A 15,437-nucleotide genomic window follows, 5' to 3' on the forward strand; every position below is an offset into this window, starting at 1 on the left:
CATACAACCCCAACTTATATTTAATATATTAATATAATTACATTATAATAATAACAATAATGATCACTTTTAGTAAGTGCTTATCATATGCCAGGTGCTGTACTAAGTGCTGAGGTAGATAGAAAATAATCAGATTGGAATCAGTCCTTGTCCCACATGGGACTTTACAATCTAAGTAGAAAGGGGAAACGTTTAATTCCCAGTACGATATTGTCCCCACAGTCTCCCTGACAGTCTTCCTAATAGCACACTGTTATTCTTTGTTTGGCTTTGTAATTCTCTGTCCATCATTAGACAGTGTCTTGCCTAGAATTCCATGACAACATTCATTTTTGTATTGTTGATGAAGGTCTTGGATTTGGGTAGCATTTCCTTGGTGTAGGTTAATACATTTTCTCAGATTTTATTTTTGGTGCTGATTTTGAAAAACAGATAACAGGGAACAGACAAACAGAATTACCCTGGACTTGTTTGATAATGAACATTAATGTTGAAACAGCAATAGAGCAGTCCCAATAAAGATCGAAAGATAATCGAAGATTGCGACCCTACCCCCTCACCTGACGGTGGACTTTTTTTGTAAATTCAAATATTGATGGAGATTTTATGAATGTTCTTGGAAAGTTGCCTGCACTGACCGCTAGCACATCATGGAAAAGTGTCTGCCATTTAAAAATTCATTAGCTATGTAGTTAACAGGAAATCTTTGCTTGCATTTTGTACGTATTAGCTCCTTAGATTTTGACACTGTAATAATAATGGCTATATTTTTGACTGTGAAAGACCATCTAAAGAAATATAACCTGAAATAAAAATAATTGATTTGTGCAACTATTCTTCTTTAATATTAATTGGAGTTAAGACAGGCATAATTGATATCTCCAGGCCGATACTGAGAATGAGCATAGTTTGAAGTGAACTTGGTAAAGATGGTCTGGGGCCTTTCTCTCTGGCCAAGCTTCGAAAGGCACTTCAGATACAGTGACTTACCTGCTAATTCTTCCGTGTCTCTTGAATTTGTTTTCACAGAGAATTTGTTTGTGCCCAGAAGGCAGCCTAAGGCCATTAATGAAGCCAGAACTTACACACACTCTGAAGGTGTGTAATTGATTTAAAATAATCCAAGGAATTTCTTACAGTTCCACACACTGATCATTAAGTCGCTTTTCCCAATCCAGTCAGATGTTGTCTTAAAATGCGAATGTTTATACAAAGTAGACATTTACATAATCTATTCAATTGTGAAATCAATCCCCTCTCCAAACACCCCCCCTCCCACCTACAAAGGGAAGTCAAGGCGGCTTTCAGGCAAATGTTTCCATTTGATCGGGATGAGTAAAAGCAAAACCATCTGTTTTTCTTAGACAGCTGATTCAAGAAGAGCTATTTTTTAAAAAAACCTGTCTTCCAGGTGAGAAAGATCTATTACAGTTTTCCTCCTTTCAGCGAGATGAAAGGGCTGGGGCCTGTACAAAGCACATCCAATAGAAAATAAAGCTTCAAATGAATCACATCAAAGGCACTTCTGCTATTGTTAGCCTCTTCTATCCAGGAGAAAATTGGCTCATTAAAAGCAGGAAAAGTACATTGTTTACATTAGCAGGCCCTGATTTAGTGCCCACAATGGTTGCCATATTTATATCACCTTGAGCTTCGCGTTGCCGCAAGAGAGCACTTCACCGTGGCCGTGATGGCTCCTTTGAAGGTGCGTTTTCCTGAAAAGGAGGGCTCTGATTGTCCCTGTTCAGTTCTCCCTCTCTTTTCTCCGCTAATTAGGTTGTTACCAATTGAGCAATATCTAGTAGCTCAGGCATAAAATAGCGCAATACTGTCTGCAAAGTTCTCTGCATAATTATATTGATTAAGAGGTACATGGCTGGAAATGGCATGTTCTTTCCGTACCGCGACTCGACGCTTAGGGGAACCTTGGTTTTTGTGGGCCAATTTGTTTGTGCTGGTCTAATTGCTAGAAATAATATTTTTCCCTGAACTTTCATCCAAAACAATATGGTGTAATTACGGTGGCACTACATTTCCCTTTGACATTTAAAATGAGACAGGACATGAGTACATGAGGAACGCTTCTGGTTTGGCAAATACAGACTTCAATTATTTTTATGTAATTTTTGCTTTTTCAATGAACTCTCCAGAGTGAGCCTGTCAGTGAGAGGTGGGGAGATCTATCTTTCTTCATTAGTATGTCATTGTGTGCCAGAATTTCTTTACTAGATAGCCAGAGGTTTGTTTTTTTTCCTTCTTGAATTCTCAGCTCAAGCCAAGTAGGCAGTAGATTCCTCAGGAAAAAAAAAAACACAAAGAAAAACCTGAGGGTTTTAGCACCTGGATCTCATTTATTCTGGATCAATTCCCAGAGTCCCTGACTCTTGAAGGGCTTTTTTAAAAAATCTGTTTTTTCCTTTTGAGGTGTGTTCTAATAGGGAGAGAAATCTTGATTATTTTGTTTTTAGGCAATGTTGTCTCCAGAATATTGCAACTTTCAGACGAAAATGAATGCTTTCCCAGCAGAGACTTTCAAACATTTTGCTGGGCTGGTCAGGATCTTCCCACAACTGCTGGTTTATGGACTCGGGATCATTAAACCTCATTTTACTGGGTAGAGAAGGGGTGTTTGCAGAACCTGTTTGCGGGAATTGTTAGGATCCTCTGGTAAATGGAACTGTGTTCCAGGAGTAAAGGGGAAGAAAGAAATTTATTCTTGAAACACCTGTTGCCTGAGAACTACGTTTCCCAGAATTATCTGTGACTGAGAGCCCATCATCTGGGTACTTTCCTGCGCACAACGAGCTTGCAGTCTAGAAGTTGAAAGAAAGCTCACTGCAACTATGGTTCAGCCAGTTCTTCTGTAGTACAGAAGTTATGTTCTTGAAGACCCTTGCACTAAAAAGAAACCCCACTGCAGCTTTAAAACCTTGACTATGCACATAGCCCTTTTTTCTAACACTGTTCTGTGATCTGTCCAGGCAGAATGTGTGTGTGGGGAGAACATTTCCTAATTCCTCAACAACACTCTTGTCGAAGATGTAGAGTGGAAAATGCACTTTATGGCAGAGCTGACTATATATGGAAACTTTTTTTTTTTTTACAAAAATATTAGTTATCTTGCTCGGAGAATGATATTGCCGGCCCAGATTCCTTCCTTTCACTTGCAGGAGAGCTAAGTCTCTCAGAGTTCATGCTCTCTTCCTCCACACCCCCAAACTCTTCTTCACCCCCCAGCACAATTATCTGCTTGGCTGGAGGGGACAGGCATGTGAACCCCAGTTTCATGGCTGCTGGCATAGAGAAGGTTACAAGTTACCTCAGTTTGGCACATCTTTTCTACTTTCCAAGGGCAGACAGAAGAATCATTCACTACCACTGTGCTCCTGAGGTTCAGCACCTCCATACTTCCAATAATAATAATAATAATATTTAAGGGCTTCCTATATGTCAAACTCTGTGCTAAGCACTGTGGGAGATACAGTATAATCAGATCAGACATGATCCCTGCCTCCTAAAGGGGCCACAGCCTAATTGTGGGGTGGGGGAGAATGGGTATTTTATCACCATTTTTACAATTGTGGAAACTGTCACCCAGAGAGGTTGACTTGGCCAAGGTCACCCAGCAGGCAAGTGATGGAGCTGGAGTCAGAACCCAGGTATCCTGACTCCTGAGCCAGTGCTCTTTCCATTTAGCCAAACTACTTCTCATGCCTCCTGGCATTTTTCTTTCATACATAAGGATGTTCAGGGCTGTGCGTGCCTGCGTTTGTGTGTGTGTACGCACTTTCTCCCATCCAACACAAATACTCACTGAAGTGACCTCCATCCTCCTGGGACTGGGAGAGAAGAATTAGGCTCAACAAGTTATTCTGCAGTAGTTCTTCCTGGCTGAAGAGCATGGTGACCTTTTTCACCGTAAAGTCTTTGACTGTCCTTTTCAGGTGAGACTCATGAAAGGAATTCACCCGTTTTTTCCTTGCACCCCTCTTTGGATTTGACCTTTTCTAAGCACCCACATTCCCCTAATGCTGCTGTTTTTGTAGGATCCTTGCTTGGTTTGAAGTCCCCCACTCCTCCCCCCAAACATGGATACCCCAGCCAAATGAGCCAGTGTTCAGTTTCTTCATTGCCATAGGCTACAGCTAACTTGCTTTGCTAGTCAAATTGAATTTAGAGTTGACATTATATCCTGCATGGGTTTTGTTCCCCCAGCGAGGCAGAGTATGCTTATGTTATTAAGTAGGTTTTTAAAACCGGACAACATTCTTGACATCTCAACCTAGATGCAGAGGAATTAAAAGTGTCTTCTCTCCTTTTGTGCATCTTCAAACAATAACTTTATAGCAATATGACTTGACTTTCAAGCCTCGGGCACTTTGCTCATAATTCTAATAACCATCTTGGAATTAGATCACTTCGCATTCACCTTATTTTTTTCCTCATTTATCTTCTAGTCAGGTCATTAGGAGCTCTCTGATCTCCCTGGCCCCCTCCCCCGCTAAACCTTCCACCCCAACTCAGTGTTCTATTATTTACGTAGTCTACATATTCTACACATTTCCTTCTTCTTTCCCTTGAAAACTGTAACAGTGATAATACTAAGGCTCCCTCGACAATGTCTTGGTAAATATTTTACAATCTCTTTTGGAGAGTACCTGGAGAGGTAATGCATTTTCGCCCTCCCCCATTAAGATTTTAAACATTTTTTCTTAAAATCCTTAAAGATGGCATGATTGTTTCTAGTTGGGGCTCCATGGGGAATCAGGAGCCGAATTAGGCAATGCTGAACTCTTGGGACTTATGATATCATGTCGGAAGAGTACGCAATGAATGAATGAATGTCTTATATCTTCGCATTCTCTTCGGGCCCATCCATTATCATGCAATTTATTCTGGCGGCCGGGTTGAGAGGAGGAGGAGGAACTCAGGAAATGCTTCCAGCAGAACTGTGATGGCAGAAATACTTTTTCCTTTCCCTTTTGGTGAGAAATCAGAAGAGGCAAGAGGGATTTAAATCTTTGTTTGAACAGTGAGCAAGCTGAAAATGCCACTTGGGTCTGACTGTTTAGTGGAGACAATACGTGTTTATATTTTTACGGTATTTATCAGGCGCTTACTATGTGTCAAGCACTGTACTAAGCGCTAGGGTAAATATAACATAAATGGGGTTGGACGCAGTCCCTGTCCCATGTAGGGTTCACTGTCTTAATCTCCATTTCGTAAAGGAGAGACCTGAACCACAGAGAAGTTAAGAGTCTTGGCCAAGGTCACACAGCAGGAACATGGTGTAGTCAGGATTGGAATTCAGGTCCTCTGACTCCCAGACCCATGCTCTATCCACTAGGCCATGTGAGGTACTAAGTCCGATGCAAATGATCAGGTTGAACCAAAAGAACGAGGAGTAAATTTTATACGTTAAATGTTTATCATAGATATTCAGATCGGTCACTGCTAAAATGAACCCTTGTCTTTTAGACCCTAAATTCTTTTTCTTAGACACAACCTGAGACTTCACTCTGGATACAGCCACACAAACTTCTGTTACAATGGGAAACATTTAAAAATCTCTGTTTAAAGTGATGACTAAAATAGTTTTCAACGGTCTTTCCACTAACACATGAGGTTAATACAAATGGTATTTGATCTTGGCTCTAAAGCCCCGATTTTCCTCCAAGTTTTTCGTGTATGTGTAGAGGTGTTAATTTAATACACTGAGTAAAGCAGCATAGATGAGTTCACAGCTCAGAGGATTTCCTCTTTGAATGAAAATAATTTCAGATAGGATAAATTGTACTCAAATCAGTGATTCCACGAACAAAGGAAAACTGTCATTAGGATATTTAATCAGCCAATGAATCAGTGGTTTTCACTGAGTGTCTTCTCTGTGCGGAGCACTGTAGTAAGTGCTCAGTCGAATCTGTAGAGGAGGTATAGAAATGATCCCTTCCTTCATGAAATGCATTATGCAGTGAATACTGCAGTTATATGGAGGATAATTCTGCATGGGCCCAAGACTGTCTTTTGAAGATCTTTTGAAGATCATTTATTGGCAAGGAAACTCATTTTGGCATGAAGCTACTCAGGGTAGTCCCAACTTTTTTTTCTAATGGTATTTGTTAAGCGCTTACTTTATGCCAGGCTTACTAAGTACTGGGGCAGATACAACCTAATCAGGTTGGACACGGTCCATGTCCCACATGGGGCTCACAGTCTTAATCCACACTTTACAGATGAGGTAACTGAGACACAGAGAACTTCAAGTGACTTGCCTAAGGTTACACAGCAGACAAATGTTTAATTATTAGAACCCAGGCCCTTCTGATTCCCAGACTGGTACTCTATCTACTAGGCCATGCTGCTTTTCTAGTGAGTATTGCATTGTGCAGGCAAGATTAATATTTTTAGTAACACACCACTTGTCCTGGGCAAATGTGGGGAGAGGAGCTCTTGGATCTTCCAAAATGACTGAGAGCATTTCAGCCTTTTGTGACCTCTCGTCCCCTCATTCGATCAGTCACTGGTTCTTATTGAGCGCTTACTGTGTGCAGAGCACCGTACTAAGCGCTTAGGAGAGTACAGTGCAACAGAGATGGTAGACACGTTCCCTGCCCAAAGGAGTTTACAGTCTAGAGAGGACTACAAACCAGTCCTGAGGCTCTAGGATGAAAATCCATCGAAAACGACAAGGCACGACATCTGGGGAGATACAAAAGCTCATGGCCCTATCTATGGGAACCAGTGACCTAGAACAGCAAAATCCCAAGGGAAGATGCTGGAATGTGGGAAATGAATTCAGATGATCCCGCCAGGGTCTCCCGCCAGAAATATATGGGTAGATGTAACACAAGACATTCTGGGAATTCAGAATTAGACAAAGGACATCGCCAAACCTGGGTTCTAATCCCGGATCCACCACACGTCTGCTGTGTGACCTTGGGAAAGCCACTTAGCTTCTCTGTGCCTCAGTTCCCTCATCTGTAAAATGGGGAGTAAGACTGTGAACATCGACTGTGTCCAACCTGATTAGCTTGTATCTACCCCAGGGCTTAGAACAGTAAGCATTTAACAAATACCATTTATAAAACCAAACGAACCATTTCCTGGATACCAGTCAGCCTTATCAATCAATCAATCAAGGGTACTTATTGAGTGCTTGCTATTTGCAGAGCACTGTACTAAGTGATGGAAGGCTTCGCCCAATTTAGCTCCCTTCTATCCCATCGGAGATGATGCCATCTGCCTCCAATAAGAGACAATTTCCATTTTATCAAAATCCTACAGGATCTGAGCAGGATCTTAACTGGATAGAAAGAATTTCCATCAGATTTTCAGGGTGGGAGATGAGGGGAGGACTATGCTTGGAGAAGCAAATTAAAAATTAGTCTAGTTCAAAGAAGCACTCGGGGAAGTGAAGCAGCGTGGCCTAGTAGACAGAACACCGGCCAGGAAGTCAGAAGAACCTGGGTTCATAATCCCAGCTCTGCCACTTTTCAGCGGTGTGACCTTAGACAAGTCACTTCATTTCTCAGTGCCTCAGTAACATCATCTGTAAAATGGGAATTAAGACTGTGAACCCCATATAGGACATGGACCGTGTCCAACTTGATGATCTTGAATCTACTCCGAAGCTTAGTACAGTGCCCGGTACACAGCAAACGCTTAACAAATAATAAAAAAAAGGTGGGGGGGGGGGCAGGTGGAGTTGGGGGAGGGCAGTATTGTAGCAACCCCAGGCAATAGCATCCCCTTGCTTCTATTTATTGCTATTGTTCCTGTCTGTCCGTCTCCCCCGATTAGACTGTAAGCCCATCAAAGGGCAGGGACTGTGTCTATCTGTTACCGATTTCTACATTCCAAGCGCTTAGTACAGTGCTCTGCACATAGTAAGCGCTCAATAAATACTATTGAATGAATGAATGAATAGCTGAAGGTCAAACTGATTCCTTGGCCAAACACAAAACACTCTCAGAGTTGTCTGCTCATGGCGGATAGTCCCTCCCTGCACTATCTCAATTTAACCCTTTTGAGCTCTACCATGCTGAATTGCAACAAAAAGCACTAGAATCAAATCTCCCTAATGTCAGCCGGCTAACGTGTCAGATATCATTAACACTGTGAAAACTCTCCAGTAGTCTGTGAAATTTTTTTAAGCCCGCTGTTAAGTTGCCCTGTCCAGACTTGGCCGGTGAAAAATCTGCTGTGACACCCTAGTTCTGGAGGTTGTTGCTAATTTTAGTTCTTCTCGATGTCCAGGGTCCTTTCCCTGTTTCAAAAAATCCCTTTCTTAGGTGCAGAATAGACTCTTTCCCTCCAGGAAAGAGATGTCAGGCTGTCCGTGGTCATCTGTTGTGTTAACTTGTTGTTCAGCATTAGGTCGAGCACCTTTTGAGTTTCTGAGGATTGCATTGATTGTTTCTCTTTCTGGCATCTTGCACATTTCTCCTTGTGTGGGATCCTGGGTCTTTAGTTAAGATGGAATCTGCTGCTTCTAAAGTACTAGTTTCATTTGTTTTTGTTTTTATAGCAAATACCACTATTATTATTATTAATTGTAATAATAAGCAGTTATTATGCGCCAAGTTCTTTGCTAAACTCTGAGGTAGATAGAGGATAATCAGATTGGAAATAGTCCCTATTTTCCATGTGGTTCACAGTCTAAAGAGGAGGGAGAATGAAGATCGAAACCCCGTTTTACAGATGAGGAAACGGAGGCACAGACAAGTTAAGTGGCTTGCTCGAGGTCACACGGTGAGCAAGGAGCAGAGCCTGGATTAGAACCCAAGTCTTCTGCTCCCAGGCTTGTGCTCTATCCACTAGGATTGCTTTGTGATCTCATGACAAATGAACAGGTTTAGGAAGTTTGTTGAGTCAGACTGGTTGGATTATTTCCCCTGCTCTCTTCACCAGGTGACCTGCCTGAGAGGAGTCTGTGGTGTAGAAGCAGAAAAACTAGGACTTTGCTTTCTAATCTTGCCCTGCTTTGACCTTGTTTGCCCATCGCACCATATAAGGGTATTGTGAAGCCTTGGAACCTGGGTTCTAATCCCGTCTCTCCCACTTACTTGCTGTGTGACCTTGGGCAAGTCATTTAATTTCTCTGTGCCTCATTTTCCTCAGCTGTAAAATGGGGTTTAAATCCTTTCTCCCTCCTACATAGACCGTGAACCCCATGTGGTACAGGGACAGGGACTACCCCAGTCCTTAGAATGGTGTTTGACACATCATAAGCGCTTAACAGATACAATAAAAAAGCCTTACACTTACATGGAAATTCGAGACAGGCCTAGAGAGAAGTTTGTTAATATGAATCCATTGGCACCATCAGAGAGCCAGGGAAACTTGCAAATGCTGCAAGTACCAAAGGAGATTTGCTATTTAAACCCTCAACTTCTTTTGCTTTCTTTATGTGTCTTCATTCCTCCGCCCTCCGAGAAGCCTGCAGGCTCTTTCTTTGCCGTGCTAGACCTGAAGAGAAGGTGGTCTGGCTACGAGCCCAACACTATATTTCCGAGATGGCAGGACTTTTGTGTCTTTTGGCATGTCCAATTTATCTTTCTCTTTTTCTCTCCACTGTAAGAAGCTTCTCCCCACTTCCCCCCTACCAACCTTGCAACTGGAAATTCATAGTTCTGAATGGAATTTACCTGACTTTCCTGATTTTACTCCAGGTGCTTCTCAGTTTTACTGTTTCCTAGGATTCATTTCCGTTCTTTTGGGGCAAAAGAACTTCCATGCTAGAATATGGTTTTAAAAATCAAAGGATATTCAAGGGACCTTGTTATTTTTCTTCCTCGATTTCCAGAGCCCGTCAGCCCCGCCTAAGTCAATATAAACTGTAATACAAAGGTCATGAAGATTAAATGACATATTTAAACATGGTAATGGTCCAGATAATGCAAATCTGGGGTTAATCCATATATTTTATAGTTTGGGAAATTTCAACTAATATGATGAATCAAGAACTGTATTTGTTGGAAGATTAAGGTCCTTGACCTTAATTTGAGTTGATTGATCTCTTGAAATGAGATGCTAATTGTGAAATTGATAGGCGGGCTGCCATTGGGTTTTCCCCAATAGTTTATGTTGGTAATTAAAATAATAAAAAATTGGAAATGGTCAGTTTAATCAGCATAATCTAAAACCAAGCCCACCTGATTTACATTGTACGTAACCGTCCTCTTCCTCTCTTCACTTCCTCCTCCCCTCTATCTCATTTCTTTCTGCTAGAGGAAATCTGGACAGGAAATCGCCCAAAGACTGGCTACATTTCCTTCATTTCTGATACCAAGGCAAAGACATGACTTGGTGCCTTTTAGGAAAGAGGATCACTGCTCCTCGATTCACAAAATATGGGATGTTCTGAATGCCTCAGTGTTCTTTCTGTGGACTGCAAGTCACAGATAATTATATGAATACAATCTTTTCTACCTTTAAAAGATGCTTTCTTTAAAAGAAATAACTCCATCCGACGAGGAACGGTTTCTTGGTATAACAGGGCTGCAGCTTCCATCGTGCTACAAGAATGAGCTCAATCCAGCTCTACGAAGCTGTTTAGAAAAAAATCCCGGTAAAAATGATAATTTGTTCTCTCCAGGAACCACACTAAACTTCACGGTGTTTTCACTAGTGCAGTTATCGTTACAGTGGTTATCTTAATTTCAATGCGGCGTTCCAATTGTCTCTTCATACAAGCTTTAAAAACTTGCATCCGTCAGCATGGAATCTGTCAGTTCAAATAACTTGGATTTTGCTGCCATAAATTAACTGAAATGCAACCCACAGTCCCATAACTGGAACCAGATTGATGCCCCTGGAGTTAGTAAATAAACCAATCCTTAAGAAAAAAAAAAAGAAAGCTCTTGATTTGTGTCCTTTCGGTGTAAATGCTTAGCTGCTTGCTCTCCAATTTATGTATTATTGTTATGGGCTGATGTTTTATATCTGTCAAAAATTCCCTACACTACCTGTGACCTTATCTTGTAATTAGATCTTCTATTGTTCTACCTTGGGTATGTCAGCATTCATTTGCCCATTTTAGAATCTAAGCCCTTTAAGGGCAGGGACCTTGATGGTAATTAACCCCTTTACACTCTTCTTAGGAACCGAGTTCAGTGTCATGTACCTAGTGAGTGTTCAATAAATATTAACCCGTAGTGGTGATGATGAAAGCTGTTCTATTAAAAATGCAAGGAAAAAAATCATTTTAGCAATTGAAATGAGATGAGAATTCTCATGGCTTTTCCTTCTCTAAATTTCTATCTTGATCATGGGTAATACTTTGGGTTTTGTGGATTTTCCTTCTTGTCTTCATAGTTCAAACCCCATTTCTGGTAGAGGCTTTTCCCCCTCTAGACTATAAACTTGCTATGGGCGGGTAACGTCTATCAGGTCTGTTATATTGTCCTCTTCCAAGTGCTTACTCTAGTGTTCTGAGTTCAGTAAGTGCTCCATAAATATGATCGATTGTTATTTACATATTTCTTTAGGTAAAGCTCTACCTCTGAAGGGTTTCCCTGAGAGAAATTAATTATGTGTACAATTCAGATGCTTTGACACTTCAGCTTGGTTCATCTCAAACAACTCCTAGATCTATAAGTACTGTTATGCCACCATCGTTAACCTGACCTGGGTGAATCGGCTAATTATCTGAAGAATCTACCTGGAAAGGGAAGCAGTGGAAAAAAAATCATCTCTTGGAGTTCAGCACCGTGGCCAGAGCATAAAAGACAGGTCACAGGAGGGACTGTGTCTATCTGTTACCGATTTGTGCATTCCAAGCGCTTAGTACAGTGCTCTGCGCATAGTAAGCGCTTAATAAATACTATTGAATGAATGAATGAATGAGTTGGTCAGAAGGATGGGGTTGGGATAGCAATAGGGAAAATTGTGAATAAATATGTCTTTCTTGAAAGTAATATACTATTTCAGAGGACTTCAAGCTTCCTTAATGAAGTAAACTGTATCTTCCTGAAGTGAAATATACTGTTATTAATATGACTAATTGTCCACATTTTTTGGGGGGTGGTATTTGTTAAGCACTTACAATGAGCCAGGCACTGTACTAAGCGCTGGGGTAGATACAAGCCAATCAGGTTGGACATAGTCCCTCTCCCGCATGGGGCTCACAGTCTTGATCCCCATTTTAAAGATGAGGGAACTGAGGTCCAGAGTAGTGAAGTAACTTGCCCAAAGTCACACAGCAAGCAAATGGCAGAGCCAGAATTAGAACCCAGGTCCTTCTGACTCCCAGGGCCACGCTTTGAAAGTGAGACCTCAAAATATCTCCCACTAAAAAAGATTTCACCTGACTATCTAATAGGTTATTCATTAGTATTATAGTTCTACACATCCCTTTTCCTAAAAGTAGTTTAAGGCATTTTATGAGATTCAAATAGTAATCCTCACATTAGCCCCCTTCCTCCATCTCCTCCCTCCTTTTCCTTTCTCCTTCGGCATCCTCTTTCTTCTCTTCCTCCTCCTCCTTCTTCCAGACTGACCTCCCCTTTTCCCTCTGCTCCCTCAACTCCCCCTCTACCCTTTCCTTCACCTCTCCTCAGCTAAGCCCTCTTTTCCCCCCTTTCCCTCTGCTCCTCCCCACTCCCTTCCCCTCAGCACTGTACTCGTCCGCTCAACTGTATATATTTTCATTACCCTAATTATTTTGTTAATGAGATGTACATCACCTTGATTCTATTTATTTGCTATTGTTTTAATGAGATGTTCATCCCCTTGATTCTATTTATTGCTATTGTTCTTGTCCGTCCGTCTCCCCCGATTAGGCCGTAAGCCCGTCAAAGGGCAGGGACTGTCTCTATCTGTTACCGACTTGTACATTCCAAGCGCTTAGTACAGTGCTCTGCACATAGTAAGCGCTCAATAAATACTATTGAATGAACGAATGAATTATATGTGGATTGAGATTTTGAGTAGTTAGTTATGAAGTTTTCTAGAGCTCAATATAACAGTGTCTCATTCAGCAATGACTAGGTCACACCGTGGTCCTACAGTCTGTAACGATATCGAAAGCAGCATGGAGGTTGCTCATCTGAGCATATGATGAATAGCAAGGAAATCAAGTAGACACTAGGGAAGTTTTGCCAGAAGAGATCACAGCCAACGTCCCAGTTTTTAATAATCACAAAGGAGCTTTCCTGACGAATACGCTTGCCTGGACGTAAGGAGGTATACGTGTGCACCTGACAGGCAGAGATTGTCGGCGTGTTACTGTTCTATTTCAGAAGATGAAAAGGGGCTTGGTGATCTAGGCAGTGGGGTTTGGGCAGTCACACTGCTGGGATCTTCGAGGATTGCCACGTTCGTGTCTGAGGTGATTCCTCGGGCTGAAGTTATAATCCTGAAGATTGCATGACAGAAGGATGAGGGAGTCCTTGGGAGTGCTTTGCGCTAATTTGTGCCATGCTCAGAATCTGTTGGCTAATTCTCTCTCAACTCTAGGCTTCTCCCTGGCTCTCCCTTAATAATAATGGTGGTATTTGTAAGCGCTTACTATGTGCAAAGCACTGTTCTAAACTCTGGGGGGATACAAGGTGATCAGGTTGTCCCACCTGGGGCTCACAGTTTTAATCCCCATTTGACAGATGAGGTAACTGAGGCACAGAGAAGTTAAGTGACTTGCTCAAAGTCACACAGCTGGCGAGCGGTGGAGCCGAGATTAGAACCAATGACCTCTGACTCCCAAGCCCGGGCTCTTTCCACTGAGCCATGCTGCTTCTCAAATCAATAGCATTTATTGAGCGCTTACTGTGTGCAAAGCACTGTAGTAGGCACATGGGAGAATGCCATATAACAGAGTTGGTAGATATATTCACTGCTCACAAAGAGGTTACAGTCTAGGGAGGAGCTAAAATGCCTCAATGGAAAGGTCTCTGAATTTCTAAAAGAACCAGCATCAGGCTTCCCCGCCCTCTCAAGTCTCTCCACTTTCAGGAGGAGAGGAAGGCTTGTATTTGTAGGTTCAATTTCTTTGTCTCGGCTGTTACCTCGGCTGTTACAACATGGCTGTTGACCCCAGGCATATTGTGGTTAACACTCTGAAGTAATAAATCTGAGAGAGTCACCCAGCACAGGACTAGTCTACTCCTGCATTTGTTCACCTGGCTGCCTGGTTCTCAAAGGCGAATGAACTACTTTTGAAAATAACTACCCACTTTATGTCCACACACACACACACACACACACATACACACACACACACACCCATACACACAAGTGTGAGAAGGGGGAGAACCAAAAAGAGAAAACCCACCAGTGCCAGGCAACCTCTCATAAATAAATCAAATATTAAACATCAGCATTTATCTTATTTTCCAGGCACCACTTTGACTTATTTCAATAGTTCCAGAGGAAGAGCTGCTGTGTAAACGAAAGCCCCCATTCTGTGGTACTGGTTTGTTCTTTGGATCCTATAATTGGGGCATTGAAAGGATACAATAAAAAAAAAACACATAGGAGTGGATGATCTTTTATACTTAAAGTTCCCCCCTCTATAAAAGCGACATATTACAAACCTCTTTTTCCTCTAGAACATTTCTTGCTAAGTGCATTCTGATGCCACATTGAAACGCAAAATAGCTGGAATCAAGCAGCCACCGAAGGCTATTTATATGCTAATATATATTCCCCAAGCTGAAGTAGGTACCTAGAGCCTATTGCTGCTACTAATGATGGCTATGCTTTAACCTCTGTGGAAGAAAGAAAAGTATTTTCCTTAAGAAAACAACTCAGTTTCTTTAAGATGAAATGTAATTATCTATTATCAGATGTCCCTTAAAATGCAAGGCCTATTAAAGCTGCTAAAAATATTGAAGCCCTAATTTCACCATAATAGCATTTTAATTTCAGCAAATCACGGCTCTATTGTTACAGGACATTTTGCTGTAGGAATGTGGTAAGAGGTCCATCTTAGCTTTTTTCTTAACGTTTTTCTTTCTTTGAGAAGTACAATTAAATCTTTGCAATCATCTAACCTCCCTTGACACAAAATTTTACTTATCAAGTGCGAAAACAATGGCCATTAGCATTTAAAAGAATTTGTTTTAAAAGTAGCTAAAGTTTAATTGCTTTACATATTCCCGAACCAATGTGCAGCCCGCTGTTGGTTCAACGTTCATATTAAAGAGAGTCGGTGTTTAATTGATCGCTGAATTCCATTTAAAAATATTTACTTTACTTTTGGGCAAAGTATGAAAAGACATCTTGATGGACTTCGAGTTGGAATGATTCGGGGGAGGAAGGAAGCCAGGGGTGCATTTGGGTGGATGCAGGAAAAATGATCTGGGGATGTTATTGCTTCTGAGATGGCTGAATGAATTGTGGGACTTTTCCTTTTTAAAGTTTAAAGATTAAAGAAAAAAACAAAAACGCAAGCAGCAATCAGCTAGATCAGCTGCTATTTTCCAAAGCCAGTGGACTCC

This window comes from Ornithorhynchus anatinus, chromosome 16 (genome assembly GCF_004115215.2).
Source record: "Ornithorhynchus anatinus isolate Pmale09 chromosome 16, mOrnAna1.pri.v4, whole genome shotgun sequence".
Taxonomy (NCBI): domain Eukaryota; kingdom Metazoa; phylum Chordata; class Mammalia; order Monotremata; family Ornithorhynchidae; genus Ornithorhynchus; species Ornithorhynchus anatinus.